This window comes from Mus musculus, chromosome 18 (assembly GCF_000001635.26).
Source record: "Mus musculus strain C57BL/6J chromosome 18, GRCm38.p6 C57BL/6J".
NCBI classification, from domain to species: domain Eukaryota; kingdom Metazoa; phylum Chordata; class Mammalia; order Rodentia; family Muridae; genus Mus; species Mus musculus.
The window spans coordinates 13545789-13560073 of record NC_000084.6 but is presented as its reverse complement, the minus strand read 5'-3'; the positions used below and the strand labels follow the sequence as shown (position 1 = coordinate 13560073).

Sequence of the window (14285 nt, the reverse complement as noted above, 5' to 3'; positions counted from 1 at the left end):
GCTCTCCACAGTATTATTATTTTTAATAATTTCATTTTTTGAGATTAGAATTACATCATTTTTCTGTTCCCTTTCCTTATTTCAAATGCGCTGACACCTCTCCTTGTTCTTTCTTTTCAAATTCATGGCCTGTATTTTCATTAATTGTTGTTTTATACACACACACACACACACACACACACACACACACACACACTCCTAATTTTGGAAGTACAACTTATTCAGACTGCAAAATGACTTGTAGGTATGCTTTCAGGGCTGATCCTTTGGTATTGTAGAACCACTAGTGTTCGTGGGGAAGGCAGTTTTTTCTGTTCTCAGCACTCCTTGGTTGTCAGTACTAATTCTCTGTGTAGAGTTGGGGTCTTGTGGACTTTTCTCTGTGTACTTCATCATGTTTCTTGTTGCTGTCCTTCTTTGGCTCACGATTAGGCAGCTGTATTGGTTATAATTTACGGACGCAGCTTCTGGCACAATCTCACAAGAAACTCTCTGTTCCTTTGGCTCTTAGACTCTTTCTCCCCTTCTTCCTCAATGATCCCTGAGGCGTGGGTGCAGGAGTTATACTGTAGATGCATCAGATGGACCTGGGCTCCACAACTCTCCATTTTGACTGATTGTGGTTTTCTATAGTGGCTTCTATTTGTTGCAAAAAGAAGTTCCCTTGACATGGAATGAGGACTACACTTATTTGTGACTATAAGGGCAAGTATTTAGAGGTATTTAGCAAAATGGCAGTTCCAGGTTCTCCTCCAAGATCCGTGATGTCACAAGCTGGGTAGTTGGCTAGATTTCCAGTACTAGGCACAAATTCCCTCTTCTTGAGTAGGGCTTAAGTGTAGTTAGAGAGCTGCTGGTTATTTCCAAAGTATGTGTACCACAACTGTACCTTTAGGGTTATTGTGAAAACTGGTGGTGGTTGTGGTTCATGGGCATAATTGAGCAGTGATGTGGGTTGCATTGCTCCTTTGGAAACTTACATAACATGTTCTGCTATCATGAACACTAGGCCTCAGAGAGGAAGCTTTTAGGTCCACTCCAGCTGAGGGGCTCCTGGGCTCCTGCATCAGAAATATGTGGTGTCTTCAGCCATAGAACTTAACATCTACCCCTGGGGAGTGGGGGAACCAAAGGCAGTAGCAATAGCCTGTAATGTTTTGAGAATCTCTTGGCCAGTCCTGACCAACAATGAAAAAGAGGGTTTTCCATGTCTGGTTTTTGGGGTTTGTTAGATCAGTGGTTCTCAACCTTCTTAATGTTGTGACCCTTTAGTAATGCATGTTGTGGAAACCCCCAGTATTAAATTATTTTTGTTGCTACGTCATAACTGTAATTTTACTACTGTTATAAATTATTATGTAAATATTTGTGTTTTCTGATGGGTTTAAGTGACTCCTGTGACTCCAAAGGAGTTGTGACACATGGGTTGAGAACCTCTGTGTTAAATGGTCTTTGGCTCTTGGAGGGAGTCTTTTCAGCTCAGGAGGAAGGTCTCAGTCTGTATGTGAATACTATTCACTGCCTTACATGTAGTGTAGGTGTGTTTTAGTAGAGTGTTGATACAATTCCCTTTGCATTTTTGGACTTTCTTACTATTGTATGGCACTCCTACTTCTTCTGGATGTCCATCTTCCCTCTCTAATTAGAGGCTTCCCATTCCTCTCATTTGCCTTAATGACTTTTTAGTTCTTTACTTCTGTCAAACATCTAGGTGCCAAAGACTCTTTCCTGTTTCTGTGGGCTGTCTCTTCACCTGTTTGAGTGTTTCATTGGCTGTGCAGAAGTTTCATAGTTTTGGAAGTCCCACTTGTTCAAATGTTGGCCTTAATTTGGAGGCAAATGTAGTCATATTCAGAGAGTCCTCTTCTATACCTGTATCATGTAGGGTACAGCCTATGTGTCTCCTAGCAGTTTCAATGACTCAGGTTTTACATGTAGATTCAAAGGACCCATTTGAAGTTAGTTTTTGTATAACATGGTAGTTATAGGTCTAAGTTCATTCTTGTGCCTGTGAACAGCTCATACAGTTTTCCCAAGACCCTTTGTTGAAGATGCTTTCTTTTCTTCAACAGTTTCTGGCCACTGTGTCAAATATAAGATGGCTAAAGATATGAGTACTCATGTTCGCCTCTCCATTTTGTTCCATTCGTATACATGTCTGTTTTTGTTTTTCTGAACATGGCTCTGTACATATCTTGAGACCTGGAGTAGCAGTCCCTTCAGCAATTGTTCTTTGAGCTCAGGATTGTCTGGCTCTACGGGGTCTTTTGTGTTCCATATAAATTTTAGGACAGTTTTTTGTTTTCAATTCCTGTGAAGAATGAGATGTGGACTTTTGATCGGGATTGCATTGAATTTGTAAATAGTTTTTGGTAACAATTTCACAATGTTAATTCTATGACTCCATGAGTGTGAAGGGTCTTTTCATTTTCTAGTGTCTTACTCTATCTCTTTCTTCAGAGAATTAAGCTTTCATTGTAGAGGTCTTTCAGTTCTTTCTCTTTATGTTTGTTGATGATGTATAGAAAAGCCATTATTTTGTGCAAGTTGATTCTGTACCCTACCACATTGCTAAATTTGTTTTATTTGTTTTACAAGTTTTGTGATAGAATTCTATGGATTTCTAACGTAAAATGTCATGTCATCAGCAAATTAGATTGGTTCTACTTCTTTTCTTGTTTGTGCCTCTTTAATCTCCTTCTCTTATCTTGATGCTTCAGCTGGTGCTTCTGGCACAGTATTGAAAAAGAAGGGGAATAACGAGACATCCCTTTCTTTCCATTGACTTCAGTGGGACTTCTTCAGGTTATTCTCCACTTAGGATGATGTTGGATGTGGGTTTCTCATGAGTAGCTTTTATTATCTCTTGGTATGTTCCCTCTAGTCCTATATTCTCTAGGACTGTTATCATGAAGGCGTGCTGGATTTTGTCAAAGACTTTTCCCAGCATCTATTGGGTTGATCATGTGATTCTTTTTTCTTTAAGCCCATTTTGTGGACTTCATGTGACTTACATATGTCAAAACACCTCTGCACTTTGAGGATAAAGCCAACTTGGTCATGGTGGATTTGTTGTATGTCAGTATTCTGTTTTCTTGTATTTTATTGAGCAATTTTGAATCTATGCTCATCGGGGATATTGACTTGTAGCTTTCTTTGCTTTTTCTTTTTATTTATTTTTCTATTTCTATTGTTTCTTTACCTGGTTTTGGCTTTAGAATGATATTGACTTTGTAGAAAATGTTTTGGGGTGCTCCTCTGTTACTTTTTCTTTTTCTTTTTTTTCTAATAGTTTAAAGGGCTATAGATCTTCTTCCATTTTCTGGTAGAATTTTGCTATGACTCTATCTGGTCCTGGAAGTTTTTAGTTGGAGGATTTTTATTAATATTTCATTACAGATGTTTAGGTTGTTGGATTTTTCTTCATTTAATTTTGGTGGTTTGGCTAAATGAATGAATGTACCAATTTACTTTAGGTTTTCAAACTTGATGAGGTATAGGTTTCTTTTTTTTTTTTTTTTAATATTCCCTAGTAATAGTCTGAGTTTCTTTGGTATCTGCTGTAATGTTTCCTTATTAGTTTTGACTCTGCTAATTTGATCTCTCTCAATCTCTCTCTTTCTCTCTGTCTCTCTCTGTGCCTCTGTCTCTCTCTGTCTCTCTCTCTGTGTCTCTGTCTCTGTCTCTGTCTCTGTCTCTCTCTCTCTCTCTCTCTCTTGCTTAGTTGGTTCAAGAGGCTGTCAAGGTTGTTTATCTCTTCAAAGAACCGGCTCTTAGATTTTTTTCATTTATATGTTTTTATTAATTAATTTCTTTATATGCTGACTGCAGTTTCAGCCTTTTTCCACTCCTGCCAGTCCTCCCCGCCAATTCATCCACTCCTCCTCTCTTTCTCTTCAGAAATGGAGAGGCCTCCAGTGGATATCACCCAGCATTGGCACATCAAGTAGCAGTAAGACTATGTGTACTTTCTCCTTTTGATGCTAGATTTGGCATCCCTGTAGGGGGAAAGGGTCCCAGAGGCAGGCAACAAAGTCAGAGACATCCCCTGCTCCTCTTGTTAAGAGTCCTACATAAAGACCAAGATGCACAACTGTTATCTATGTGCAAAGGGCCTATGTCTGATTGGTGGTTTCTAGCTTGACCCAGAGATGCCTCCCTTCCCTGATTCTGGTTGTCTATCCAAGTACTCTTTTCCTCTGTCTTCCCCATACCTGATTCTGCTTGTTCCCATTCCCATTCATTCCCACCTTCATCCAATCCCCTCCCCATCCACCTGCCCTGTCCATTCTAGTTCTCTTTCTCAGTGAGATTCATCAGTCCTTCCTTGAGGTCTTCTTGTTACTTACCTTGTTTGGGTCTATGGATTGTAGCATGGTTATCCTCTACTTTATGGCTAATATCCACTTATCAGTGAGTACATACCATGTTTGTCTTTCTGGGTCTGGGTTACCTCACTCAGAATGATCTTTTCTAGTCTATCCATTTGCCTGCCAATTTCATAATGTTACTAGTGTTAATATCTGAGTAATAATCCATTGTGTAAATGTTCCACATCTTCTTTATCCATTCTTCAGTTGAAGGGCATCTAGGTTGTTCCCAGTTTCTGGCTATTACAAATAAAGCTGCTATGAACATAGTTGAACAAGTGTCCTTGTGGTATGGGTCTTGAGTGATAACTAGTTCCAATTTTCTGAGAAACCATCAAATTGATTTTCAAACTGAGCTGTACAAGTTTGTACTCCTACCAGCAATAGAGGAGTGTTTTCCTCCCCATCCTCACCAATATGACCCGTTCCTTGAGTTTTTGATCTTAGCCATTCTGACAGGTGTAAGATGGAATCTCAGAGTCTCTTTGATTTTCATTTCCCTGATGACTAAGATGTTGAACATTTCTTTAAGTGCTTTTTGGGCCATTAGAGATTTCTTTTGTTAAGAATTCTGTTTAGGTCTGTACTCCATTTTTTAATTTGGTTCTTTGGTTCGTTGATGTCTAGTTTATTTAACACACACACACACACACACACACACACACACACACACACACACACGAATGATATCAATGATATCAGCCCTCTGTTAGATGTGGGGTTGATGAAAATCTTTTCACATTCTGTAGGCTGCTATTTGTCCTTTTAGCAATGTCTTTTGCCTCACAGAAGCTTTTGAAGTTCATGAGGTGCCATTTATGAATTGTTGATCTTAGTGCCTGAGCTATTAGTGTTCTGTGGGAAAAAATCCAAGATATATAAAACATATAAAGTTCTTTCCTGTGCCAATGTGTTCAAGACTATCCCCCACTTTCTTTTCTATCAGGTTCTGTATTTGGTTTTATATTAAGGTCTTTGGTCCACTTGGTCTTGGGTGTTGAGCAAGGTAACAGACATGGATCTATTTGTATTCTTCTACATTCAGACATTCAGTTAGATCACCAACATTTGTTGGAGTTGCTTTTGTTTGTCCATTGTATAATGGCTTGTCAAAAATAAAGTCTTTGTAGGTATGTGGATATACTTCTGGGTCTTTGATTTGATTCCATTGATCATTTTGTCTGTTTTTATGCCAGTACCATATGGTTTTTTTTTTTTTTTTTATGATTGTCTGTAGTACAGCTTGAAATCAGGGATGGTGAAACCTCCAGAAGATTTTTTTACTGTACAGGATTGTTTTATATATCTTGGGGTTTTTCCCCACATCATGTAGAGTATTGTCCTCTCAAGTCTGTAAAGAATTACGTAGAAATTTTGATTGAAATTGTGTTGAATCTGTAGATTGCTTTTGGTGAGATGACTGTTCTTACTAAATTAATCCATGAGGATGGGAAATCTTTCACCTTCTAATATCTTTTTCAATTTCTTTCTTCAAAAAGTTGAAGCTCCTATTATGCATGTCTTTCACTTGCTTGATTATAGTTACTCCCAAGATATTTTATATTATGTGTGGCTATTGTGAAGGGTGTTGTTTCCTTAATTTCTTCCTCAGCCTCTTTATCATTTGTGTATAGAAGGGCTGCTAATGTTTTTTTCTTTAGTTTATTTTGTGTTCAGCCACTTGGCTGAAGGTGTTTATCAGCTGTAGGAGTTCTCTGGTAAAATTCTTGAGGTCACTTGTGTATATTATGTTATCATCTGAAAATATCAATACTTTGACTTCTTCCTTTCCAATTTGTATTTTCTTGATCTCCTTTAGTTGTCATATTGCTCTAGCTAAAACTCCAAGTACTGTATTGAATAGATAAGAGAGAGTAGGCCCTGGGCATGGTGGCGCACGCCTTTAATCCCAGCACTCAGGAGGCAGAGGCAGGCAGATTTCTGAGTTCAAGGCCAACCTGGTCTAGAAAGTGAGTTCCAGAAAAGCCAAAGCTATACAGAGAAGCCCTGTCTTGAAAAACAAACAAACAAATAAACAAAAAAGAGTAGGCAGCCTTGTCTTGTCCCTGATTTTAGTGGAATTGCTTTAAAGTTTCTCTCCATTTAATATGATGTAGGCTACTGGCTTTGTGTATGTTCTCTTCATTATGTTTAGGTATGTGCCTTGTATTCATGATCTCTCCAAGACTTTTATCATAAAGGGGTATCAGATTGTGTCAAAGGCTTTTTTTTAGGACCTAATGAGATGATTGTGTGGGTTTTTTTTTCCTTTTAGTTTGTTTATTTGATGAATTAAATTGACAGATATTTGTTGTTGTTGTTAAACCATGACTGCATCTTTGGAATTAGGCCTACTTGACTGCAGAGGATAATCTTTTTAATGTGTTCTTGAATAGAGTTTGCAAATATTTTATTGAGTATTTTTGTATCACTGTTCATGAAGAAAATTGTTCCAAAATTCTCTTTCTTTGTTGAGTCTTTGTGTGGTTTAGGTATCAGAGTGACTAGGGCCTCATAAAATGAATATGGCAATGTTCTCTGTTTCTATTTTGTGAAATAATTTGAGGAGTATTGGTATTAGTTCTTCTTTGAAAATTTGGTAAAATTCTGCACCAAAACCATCTGGCTCTGTATTTTTTCAGTAGGAAGTCTTTAGTGACTGATTTCCTTAGTGGTTATAGGTCTATTTAGATAGCTTATCTGATCTTCATTTAACTTTGGTAAGTGGTATCTATCAAGAAAATTGTTTGTTTGTTTGTTTTAAAGATTTCCTAATTTTGTGGAGTATAGGGTTTTGAAGTAAAAATCTAATGATTCTTTGGATTTTATCAGTGTTTCCTGTTAGGTTGCCCCTGTTATGTTGCCCCTTTTCATTTCAGATTTTGTTAGTTTTGTTACCTTCTCTCAGCCTTTAACTTAGTTTGGCTAAGAGTTTGTCTATCTTGCTGACTTTCTCAAAGTACCACCTCTTTATTTTGTTGATTCTTTTAATGTTTCCCTTCTTTCTATTTTACTGATTTTAGTCATGAGTTTGATTATTTCCTGCCATTTACTCCTTTTGGGTATGTTTGGTTCTTTTTGTTCTATAACTTGTAGATGTGCTGTTAAATCACTAGTATGAGATTTCACTAATTTATTTCTAGAGACACTTATTGCTATGAACTTTCCTCTTAACACTGCTATCATTGTGTCTCATATGTTTGGGGATGTTGTAGATTAATTTTTAGAAAGTCTTTAATTTCTTTATTTCTTCTTGACCCAATGGTCATTGACTAGAGGGTTGTTCAGTTTCCAGGAATTTTTAGGTTTTCTGTTGTCTCTACTGCTGCTGAAGTCCAACTTTAATCCATGGTGGTCTGAGAAAATACAGAGAGTTATTTCAATATTCTTGTATCTGTTGAGGCTTGCATTGTGACCATTTGTATGATAAATTTTGGAGAAGATTCTGTGAGGTGCTGAGAAAAAGAGTATATTCCTTTGTGTTTGAGTGATATGTTCTATAGAATCTGTTAGGTCCATCTGGGCCATAACATCTGTTAGTTTCATTCTGATTATTTTTTGTCTGAATGGCATGTCAATGTGTGAGATGAGGTGTTAAAGTTTCCCACTTGTAGTGTGTGAAATTTGATGTGTGATTTAAGCATTAGCAATATTTCTTTTATGAATGTGGGTGCCCTTAAATTTGGGGCATAGATATTCAGGATTAAACATCATCTTGATGGATTTTTTCCTTTAATGAGTATGAAGGGGCCTTCCCCATCTTTTGACTGATTTTGGTTGAAAGTCTATTTGTTAGATATTAGAATAGGCAGCCTGCTTCTTGTGTCCATTTGTTTGGAAAATCTTTTTCCAGCCCTTTTACTCTGAGATAATATCTATATTTTTTTTCCTGTGGTGTGTTTCTTGTACACAGCAGAATAATAGATACTGTTTGCACATCAATTCTTTTAGCCTGTGTCTTTTTACTGGGGAATTCAGTCCATTGATATTGAGGGACATTAATGATCATTGATTGTTAATTCCTGTTAACTCATTGTTGATGGTAGTAGTGGTGGGGGGGGGGGATTGTGTGCTCACACACGCATGCACTCGCGTGCACGCCTGCAGGCAGTCTCCCTTCATATGTTTTCCTGGTGTGAAATTACTTATTTCCTGTGTTTTCCTGTGTGTAGTTAACCTCTTTGGGTTGGTGTTTTCCTTCTAGCATCTTTTGCATGGTTTGATTTATGAATATGATATTGTTTAAATTTGGCTTTGTCATGGAATATCTTGCTTTCTTCATCTATCGTGACTGAAAGTTTTGGTGGATAGTAGTCCAGGCTGACATCTGTGACCTCTTAGAGTCTGCAGGACATCTGCCCTGGCTCTTCTGGTTTTTAGAGTCTTTGTTGAGAAGTTGAGTATAAATCTAGTCTACCTTTACATGTTATATGTTACTTGGCTTTTTTCCCTTGCAGCTTTTAATAGTCTTTCAAGTTCTGTGCATTTACTGTTTTGTATGTATGTGGTGGTGAAGGGGGAGAATTTTTATCTGATCTCTATTTGGTGTTCTGTAAGCTTCTTTTACATTAACTCTTTCTCTGGATTAGGGAAACTTTTTCTATGATTTTGTTAAAAATATTTTCTGGGCTCTCGAGCGGGAAATCTATCCTATTATTGGTTTGGTCTTTTCATAGTGTCCCAGATTTCCTCCATATTTTATATCGGGAACTTTTTAATCTAACATTTTTTGGCTGATGTATTAATTTTTGTATTGTATCTTCTACACTTGAGATTCTCTCTTCCATCTCTTATATTCTGTTAATGATGCTTGTATGTGTCATTTCTGTTCTCTTATCTAGTTTTCTAATCTCCAGGATTCCATCAATTTGTGTGTTCTTTATTGCTTCTATTTCCATCTTTAGACCTTGACTACTTCTCATTTTCCTCACCTGTTTGATTGTATTTCCTTCCATTTATTTAAAAGATTCATCCATTTCCTCTTTAAAGGCCTCTATCATCTTCATATGATAAAAAACAAAACAAAACAAAACAAAACAAAACAAAACAAAGCAGCCCTAAACCACCCATCTAACAAGAATAAACTCAGAAATTTAAGGTCATTTTCTTGTGCTTGAGCTGTGTTGGGATATCCAGGGCTTGCTGTAGTAGGTAGGATAGCTGGGCTCTGGTGGTCCCATACTGCCCTGGCGGTTGTTGCTTGTGTTCTTACACTGGCCTGTAGTCATCTGGGTTATGGTGTTATCATAGGTGAAGGTGCAGATTTCTGAGTTTATTCTTGTTAGATGGGTGGTTTGGGGCTGTTTTGTTTTGTTTTGTTTTGTTTTGTTTTGTTTTTCCCCTTTGATTTCTGTTTCCTCATCGTCTTTGGGTCTGGGGTTCTGGTAACCAGTAGGGTGTTTCCAGTGGGTTTGGTGACTGACCTCAGGAACTTTGGCTGTCAATGCTGCCTCTGGGGTTCCTAGAACCAACATGGCCTGTGGTCCCTGGTGTTGGTGTGGCCTCTGGGAAAGAAGAAGGAGTTTCGGACCAGAAAATGAAGCTCAGGGGGTGAGATACAGTTTATGGCTTTAAGGGGAATTGGGAGGCCCTTCTATTATTTTGTTTTGTTTTGTGCTTCTACCTTATTCTTTTTTGCTCTGACTTTTGTCAGTTCTTGCTGATGATTGGGTTTGGATATGGTTCGATCTTGTTTTTCCAAATGTTTGAGTAGCATTGCTACATTATTTGCTTGTGCTCTTACTGATTTTTTAACATAGGCACTTACAGCCATAAATTTCCCTTGTAGGACTGCTTTCAATGTGTCCCTGCTGGTTTGTTTTCATTTTCTTTTAGTGCCAGGGACTTTTTAAATTTCTTTTTTGATTTCTTCTTTGACCCATTCATCATTCAATAATGATTTGTCTGATCTTCATGGGTTTGTATATTACTAGAGATTTGCTTTCTGTCTATTTTAAATTTTATTGCATCATAATCAGATAGGACACATGGAGTTATCTCAACATTTTTGGATTTGTAATGTTTACTTATGTCCCAGGATGTGGTCTATTTTAGAAATGTTTTTATGTGCTGCTGAGTAGAACATTTATTCTTTGGTGTTTGGTTGGAATGCTCTGCAGACATGTTTTAAGTCCATTTAATGCATAATGTCATTTACATCTAATGTTTCTCTGTTTATTTTCTGTCCAGATGACCAGTCTATTGTAGAAAGTGAAGTACTGGAGTCACCTAGTATTTGATAATCTTGCTTTGTTTTGTTTTAGAAATAGGATATCTCTCTGTAGCCTTAGTTGTTCTGGAACTTGCTCTATCGACCAGACTGGCCTTAAACTCACAGAGATCCAATTACCTGTGTCTCCCAAGCACTAGATCAAAGGCTTGTGCCACTGTTGCCTAGATCAGTATTACTTTTTTAAAAAATGAAATTGTGTCCACCAGAGTTTAGTGCATATATATTTTAGAATACCAATGTCTTCTTGGCTAATTGTTCCATTGATTAGAATGAATTGTATCTCTTCTGATTCTTTTGTAGTTTAAAGCCTATTTAGTTACGTATTCTTCCTGGTCTTGTTTGATTAGAGCACTTTTGTCTATCCTTGTACTTTTAGATTATAGCCACCTTTAACACTAAGATGTGTTTCTTGTAGACAGCAAAGAGATGGAGTTTCCTTGTTGATCCATTTAGTTATCCTGTGTCTTCTGATTGAAAATTCTAGATCATTAATATTTAAAGTTATTATTGGAACATGTGTGTGAAGTGTCATGTTGTTTGTTTTGGGTTATTGTTTGTTTTCCAGGTGATACCTTTGTGTCTTAGTAGAGTAATAGCCCCACATTTCTCTCCATGCTCTCTTGGCTATGTTCATTCTTCCTTTTAGCCTGAAATATGGCCTCCTGTGTTTTCTTTAAGTTTGATGTGTTGCATATAAGTTTCTCTAGGTTGTTTGTTTATGTTATGAAAAGTTTTTCTTTCTCCTTCAATTATGGCAGACAGTTTCACTGGTTATGTTAATCTACGTTGGTCAAAGTGGTGTCTTAGGACTCAGAAACTTATTTTCCAGGCTCTTCTGGCTTTCAAAGTTTTCACTGAGAATTTAGTTACTGTTCTGATATGTTTTCCTTTGAGTGACTTGGTTTTTTGTACTTTCTTTGTCATGCATACTCAGTGTTTTCTTTTCTGGTCACGACTGCTTGGTATTCTACATGCTTCTTGTATTTGTATGGTTATGCCTTTTCTAGTTGGAGAACTTTTCTTTTATGATCTAGTTGAAGATCTGGTTTATGCTACCAACTTTGGATTCTTTTCCCTCATCTATACCTATAATTCGACAACTCTGAATTTTTTTTTTATGATGCCCTGCATTTCCTGTGTTCCTTTCCTGAGTCTTTCCTTTTTTCATACTTGTTCTAGATTCTCTGCTCTGTCTTCAGTCCTCTGCTTGACTCACTTGACTTCTCATGTTTCCTTTTGAGTTTCTAGTTTAGCTATTGGGTTTTTCCATTTCATCTCCCACTTCATTTCTGCTCAAGAGCTCCTCAATGTCTTTATTGAATTCCATTTTCACATCCTAGACAGTCTTTGCCACTCTCATCAACCCCATGCTTGTGTTCCTTGACCTTCACTCTGTGTTTATCCTCCATACACTCTTTCTACTTGATTTCCTCATACTGTTTGTGTCTTCATTAAATTCTTGAATCTTAGAGAAAAGTTTATAATTTTATTTTTCAAATTCTGTTTGAAAACTCCTGGAGTTCATCTAGGTAACTCTCATTAGCAAACGTGTCTACAAAAGAAGACCCAGGGGACACAATTTTTGCAGGGGAGATTCTAGCTTGATCTTAAATATTGTCTGTCTTTTTGTGATGAGATCTGGGCACATGGTCTTCTTTTGTTACTTCTGTGTCTAATATGGACAACACAGCTTGGGGGGGCAGAAGACAGGATATACAAGTGGGTGGAGAAGAATGATCAGGATCTGGCTGAGTGGAGAGTTAGATCTGTCTTATTTTTAAGATAGCCTCTCTCATCCAACCTGCAGCTCACTGGTCCAGCTAAAATGGCTGAAAATAAGTCTCAAGACCCTCCTTTCTCCACCTTTCTAGGGTGGAATTACAGGCACACACAATCGTGAAACAGCTTTTACATATGTGCTGGAGAAATGAACTCAGATTCTCCTGCTTGCAGGGTATTATATTCATTTAGTGAAAGAGGAGTCTAGCTTGAGGACAATAAAATATTATTCCAGGGATCACTCATGGCTAGAAAGCAACAGAAGTCTGGATCAAGATCCAATAAGATATATGAGCCCAAACTCTTTTAAAATTGCATTTTGGACTCTCTTGCTCTCTGTGTGTGTGTGTGTGTGTGTGTGTGTGTGTGTGTGCGCGCGCGCGCGCGTGCGTGCGCAAGTGCACTTAAGACATGGGTTAAGTGGTAGGGGCACTCAAATGTCATGTTCCATATGTAGATATCAAAGGAAAACCTTTAAGAGTCAATTCTCTCCTCCCACTTAGATCACAAGCCTTGGCAGGAAGCCCTTCTCCCTGTGAGCCATCATGCTGGGACCCCAAACCCTTCACCACTTTATTAGTTCTCTTTTTATACTTTTAATATTTTAACTACTATCCTAGATCTAAATAGCTTCTAACCATTTGTCAGAGTCTGTATCATTAACCATACTTAGAATAGGCCATGCTGTTCAAAGGAATAAATCCTGGGATGTTCTTCAAGACATTTCTTGACTACTTTAAACATATCCTCTGTTTTTCAGTGGCAGTGTCCAGGTGCCCTCTCTTTCCCAACAAGAGCCAAGTAATACGAAATAAAAAATAAAATGAATACCTTTCTTCTCATTTGAATTTCAGTTCTCCTCTCCAGAGCCAGTCATCTCATGGCAAGAAAGCTCCAGTCCTGTTAGGACAACACTAGACATTAGCAAGAAGAAAGAAAGACACATTAAAGAAGTGCCACTCCAGGTTCTGCAGGTGAGGGTCACACCTCTGCCACTGCTGATGTGACTTTCTAAGGAAAACCTCACCGACTTTATGTGAAGTTTCTTGATCCTCTTAGACTTGAGCTTTCTACAAAGAAATAAGAATGGATCAATTTGCATTCTTCTACATGCTAACCGCCAGTTGAGCCATCACCATTTGTTGAAGATGCCGTCTTCTTTCCACTGGATGGTTTTAGCTCCTTTGTCAAAGATCAAGTGACCATAGGTATGTGGGTTCATTTCTGGGTCTTCAATTCGATTCCATTGATCTACCTGCCTGTTGCTGTACCAGTACCATGAAATTTTTATCACAATTGCTCTGTAATACAGCTTGAGGTTGGGGATGGTGATTCCACCAGAGGTTCTTTTATTGTTGAGAATAGTTTTTGCTATCCTAGGTTTTTTTGTTATTTCAGATGAATTTGCAAATTGCCCTTTCTGACTCTGTGAAGAATTGAGTTGGAATTTTGATGGGGATTGTATTGAATCTGTAGATTGCTTTCAGCAAGACAGCCATTTTGACTATATTAATCTTGCCAATCCATGAGTATGGGAGATCTTTCCATCTTCTTAGATCTTCTTCCATTTCTTTCTTCAGAGACTTGAAGTTCTTATCATACAGATCTTTCACTTCCTTAGTTAGAGTCACACCAAGGTATTTTATATTATTTGTGACTATTTTGAAGGGGGTTGTTTCCCTAATTTCTTTCTCAGCCTGTTTATCCTTTGTGTAGAGAAATGCCACTGAATTGTTTCAGTTGATTTTGTATCCAGCTACTTCACTGAAGTTTTTTTTTATCAGGTTTAGGAGTTCTCTGGAGGAATTTTTGGGGTCACTTAAGTATACTATCATGTCATCTGCAAATAGTGATATTTTGACTTTTTCCTTTCCAATTTGTATTCCTTTGATCTCCTTTTGTTG

At 37.6% G+C, this 14285-nt stretch overlaps 1 long non-coding RNA gene across 1 annotated transcript in view; it reads left to right on the top strand.

The window, feature by feature from the left end:
* Positions 1-13449, top strand: part of Gm41670 — a 54660-nt gene extending 41211 nt beyond the window's left edge. The window contains exon 3 of the long non-coding RNA XR_877193.2: positions 13236-13449. This is a non-coding gene — a long non-coding RNA (predicted gene, 41670). The remainder of the gene's footprint in view (positions 1-13235) is intronic.
* Positions 13450-14285: the final 836 nt, after the last annotated feature.